A 5,470-nucleotide genomic window follows, 5' to 3' on the forward strand; every position below is an offset into this window, starting at 1 on the left:
TAGATCTTCAAAGTACCAGTTTACAAAATACAAGCTACAATTACAGTTTTCAATAACCGCTGGTGGAACCAGGCACACTCTCAGTCACAAGTTTTACAAATACAAAACAATGGTTTACAAATGGAACGATTTTATGGGAATGAAACTACTTTTCATATACAGCAGAAAATATAGGATTTTCTGGAACAGTTTACATATTCGAGATACCGAAACATCCTTTTGAACATAAATACATATGCACTCATTCAACTTTATGTTGATACTCTATTTTCAAATTACTTGTATTCTCAGGGAAACAATAAACATGTACTCCCCGAGCTTTTTAAGAAGATGGAGCTATTTTGAGTCATATCTTCTTCCTTTGTATAACTATTTTGGTTTCAATATACAATGATTGAATACATGTAAATACTTATACTTTTTAAATACAATGGTTGTTTGTACTTTGATTACTATGCTGAATGTGTTGTGATACTACATTTGAAGTCCTCCACCCCCGGACGTTTCCGCCGTCTGGTTTGGGGGTGTGACATACATCAACAGTTTTATGATTCGATACTTCGTATTGTTTTCATTATAACTTTGATTTTGAATTATGGTTTCTGAACAAATGGTTTGACTTAATGTGACTTTATAAAAATGTGTGTTTATTCTATTTTAAAAATGAAAATTTTTATACTAGAATTTGGGACGTTACAAGTTGGTATCAGAGCCCTGGTTTGAAGGATTTAGATGAACACTAGTGTGAATTCAAACTCAAACTAGGATCCGGGAATTTTCACACACATTTTTAAAAAGGATTTAAGAAAATAGTTGGGTTAGAGACATTTCTCGGTTCCTGGTCATGTTCTTGCCTGATTTTTGGTCTGGTATCGGGAACATGGATCTCTGACTCGAATCTAGTTTTAACAGGGAAGATGCAGTGCGTACAGTAAGTCAGAACTTGAACAGGAAAGTGGTTCCCAAAATACCCATGTTTATTGTATATCTGCTGATATGAGAATTGTTGGAAATGCATTCTAGTGGATAGGCTAAGGATCTTTCAGGAATTGCATGTTAGATTTGTCTAATATTTGAGATGCCTTATAGCCTAGGTATTTCCAGGTAGATTGATTATTTGACTGTTGATTGCTTTGTGCTATTTGAAATTGACATTATTATTGTAGTTGTTTTGTGTATGCATCATGGTTGTACATAAATAACATTTTATAGCCTAAGAATGTTTGATTTAGCCTTATTTCTTGTTCCTTTGTTTGGTTGTGGGCTTAGGGTAGAATCAATTATTCGACTGTCTATCAAATCTGGTGTTATGTATGATTTGCATACACAAGGTGACTGTAGAGTTAGTGAAGGTTTCATGAGTTGGGTGTGGATTGTTAAAAGGCCAGAAATAATGAGGATCTGATAGTTACTCTTGAGAGAGTGAGTATAGGGAGTATGTGTTCCTTAGTTTATTTCGGCCTAGTGGCCAGGTAATTCATGGCAATCCTTCTAGACAAATACGAGTAAGTATGGAAGGTAGTATGGGCTTGTACTATTGGAAACACATGAACTTTATATGTATCAGTGAAGTTACGAGTTCCGCGGATGAGTGGTTGAGTAGTGATTTTTTAGGGTGTAACGTGTTTTTCTGACGTGTTTCGGTTTAATTTTAGTATGGTATAACACTAGGGTTAGTTATAGCCCGTTCTCATTTAGAGATTTTTTGTTTATGGTTGCTTTGGATGAGGGTGAATTTGCTGCTTATTTGGGCCCAAGTAGCCATGGCAGTTTAGACCTGAAGGGTGCAGATCTGTACGAGTTAGTTGATCTTGAAGTGTCAAGACCTTGTTAGACGTAGTGCCGGTTTGAGTCGCGTGAATCTTGAAGGAAGCGAATGTAAAGATCGACCCGAGGATTGCAGCCTAAGGATGGGTGGTCGGTCAATGGCTGGAATGTCATTCTCTATGACGAGGTTTTGTTCTTCCAACCTCCCGTGTTTGATGGAGAAGGGATCAGATGTGTGTGAGTCGATAGATGAAAGAAAGGGAGGGTGTTTTCCCCATCAGTTTCTATCGCAAGGTGATATTGTTCGGTTTGTGTTGAATCGTTACGTCTTATAGCAAGAGAATATTATCGACTCAACTGTTCTTTTGGTATGATGGCCTAGGTGAAGGCCATGTCGTAAGTCAGATAGGTGATGCAGTTTTGAGAAGATCGGCTGTATCCAAGGAGCTTCGAAATATTCCTTATTCACAAAGAATAGTCTTATTATATGTTGAGTTGTCAGGGTTTTAGCATCTATAAGGAATTATTAAGCTTCAAAGGAGGATAATGATGTGGATAAATTCTTCAAATGCAAGTCTTGTTTTCCTGAAGTTTAGTTTGTAAGGTGCCTTGTCAATCCAATGGTATTCTGATCGATTTTACTAAGATTGAGGTGGCGATGCTGGGTGGAGGGGGGGGGGGGGAACGCTTCCAAGGTCTCTATCTGAGATTCATAGTTTCCTTAAGATTGGCTGATTATTATTCAAAGGATCATCTTATGTCGCGTTATGCATTCCGAAAGTCAAGGTTAGTATATTTCTGGTTAATTCGGTCTTAGGTTTTGATGCCATAGTCGACAGTCAATGATGGTCCGAACCCTAAATGTGGGAGAACTGGGTGTTTTGCTTGGAGGACCATCAACCGGTTTGATTTTTATAGTTTCAACATAAAGGGTCAGAGGAATCTACGGTTCAGATATGCTAGGTTTTGGTCCAGGTTTATTGTTGCATAAGAGAAGGAAAGTAGGCCACCATCAAAGTGCTCGTGCTTAGCAAGTTTCTCGTTGCGTTTCTTAAGGGTCCGTCAGAGTCCTCCATTGTCACGAAGAATTTAAGAATTTGTTAGATTATGAGTGCAGAGCAAGTTGTCGTCAGGTTTATGTTTTCCAAGACACATGTGTTGTCCTCACAACAGAAAGCTGATGGGTAAGAAAGTCATTATGGGCGATAGTTTCTTCTAGAAACACCAGGGATCTTGAGAAATGAGTGTTTGAGTCGCTCGGGTTGAGAATCACATATAAAGCACAAGCTTGGCTCACAATATGGGTTTGTTATTTATGGTCATGGGTGGACAATTGTGATGGGTTTTATACAAAAGAACATCCTATGTGCTCATGCAAACCCTAAAGATTGGATCTAGGTTTCTCTATTATACATGCAATTCATCCAAGACTTATGAACCCTAGATATAGCATACATATTTCGAAATTATCATATGAAAACAGATCTAGATGATTACCTCTTCAACAATGGCTTGAATCTTCTTGTCTTGGAGCTTAGAGTCACAAATGTCACTCCTCTAATGTCTTACAAACACCACACAAGCAAGAGGATGATAGTGGAGAGAGGGGAGAGGCACAATTTCGGCTATGAACTCTTCTAGGGTTTCAAGTGGCCGAAATATGATGCCCTAGGGGTTCTATTTATACTTGTGCTGCTAGGGTTTCAGTTAAAACCCTAATGGATAGCTTAGGCCTTAAGCAATCCAAGGAAGCTTCTGGAATAGGGCCCTTATGGCCGAAATTAGGATGTACACATCCCAAATTCCGTCCATGCCTAGACCATAAGGCTTCTCAGCCCAATATTCAACTATCACACATTTGACAGTTTAAGTCCCCTTTATTTAATTAATGTCTTTTAGCCACATAATTAATTCTTAATTAATTCTTGTCTAATATTAATTAAACTATATGATTTCTCCTTTAATATATTATTTATATAATATATTAATAAACCATAATAACCTCTCTCTTCATAAATCACCCTGTCAAGTTGCTCTGGTGAAGGCAACCCAAAAGGACCATGCACAACCGGGTCTAGTACATACCAAATATAGTTACGGGCTTAGACACTAATCCAACAGTCTCCCACTTGGACAAGTCTAGTAACTACAAATGTAAGTACAATCCGATTAGCAATCGTAGCTCTCAAAGACGCTGTCGAACTCTGATCATATCAGTAACCTGTCCTTTAGATAAGGGATCGTATAGTCCTCCGTTCTAGATATCGTGCAGACAAATACATGGAACATAGTCATACTTATTGTCCAGCAGTTTGTTTCTCGATCTCTGATTCATCTGACATAGAACTTAGTTGAACACATCGATTCAGTCCTGATCGGGCCCGACACATAAGTCAAACCAAATCATCGAGGGGCCCAGATATCGCTTTTACCCTCTTAGGATAAAAGGAACAGATAAACTTCGACTTATATGCATTTACCATTCACTCATCAAATCATGCACAACAATGCGTTTTATAACATCAAGTTACTGATGCGTTTACGCATTATCAATGCACAACCAACTTGCAAACAATAAACCATATATCTAGGTTTTAAGACCATATGATATTATCGTCTTGCGATCACTCGTGATAAATTCCATGAAGTGATTCCAGCAAGCGCGGGTTTAATCCAATGCTCAAAACTTATTCATAAGCACTCATGAACGTTGCAGCAAACCTTTGCTATGTCTAATACACTTTAGACAATCTACACACCAATTCATGACAATCTTCTTTCATACCTACTCCCAAAGTATGAGCGACTGTGGAACGTTCGAATAATCTTATTATTCAGGAAGTCAAAACATGAAAAATGAAACAATAGGTAAACAATTAACATAATACAATAACTTTACTTATAAATAATACTCTTTTATTTAATCATCAAATGTCAATTACATTTATCTATTACACGTTTCTAAACTATCTAATCTAAACTAATATCGTCCTTCAGCCCGATGCTCCTAGCGTGCTGCAAGTGCTTAACCCTACTCAGTCCCTTCGTAAGGGGATCTGTTGGGTTATCTTTTGACGATACCCTCTTCACTACGAGGAGTCCTTCTTCCACCCGATGTCGAATAAAGTGATATTTTCTGTCGATATGTCGAGATCTGCCATGATCCCTCGGTTCCTTGGTCAAGGCAATCGCTCCTTCATTATCACAAAAAATTTCCATGGGCTCCTTTATGGCTGGCACAACTCCAAGGTCTCCAATGAAGTTCTTCAACCATATTGTCTCCTTTGATGCTTCGCTCGCCACAATATACTCTGATTCGCACGTTGAATCAGCTATGGTCTCCTGCTTGGAACTTTTCCAAGTCACTGCTCCTCCATTTAGAGTAAAGACCCAGCCCGAATGCGAACGGTAGTTGTCCCTGTCGGTTTGAAAATTGGCGTCACTACACCCTCGCACCCTTAAGTCATCACTCCCACCGTGGACTAGAAACCATTCCTTGGTCCTCCGAAGGTACTTAAGAATATTCTTGACTGCGGTCCAATGTGATTTGCAAGGGTTCCCTTGATATCTGATGCCCATGCTCAAAGCGAAGGCCACATTAGGATGAGTACAAGTCATAGCATACATAATCGATCCAACTACGGAAGCGTATGGTACTCGGCTCATCTCTGCTATCTCGGCTTCGGTACTCGGGCTTTGAGTC

This window comes from Lactuca virosa, chromosome 8, assembly GCF_052849685.1.
Source record: "Lactuca virosa cultivar CGN04683 chromosome 8, Lactuca_virosa_CGN04683_v6, whole genome shotgun sequence".
Taxonomy (NCBI): Eukaryota; Viridiplantae; Streptophyta; class Magnoliopsida; order Asterales; family Asteraceae; genus Lactuca; species Lactuca virosa.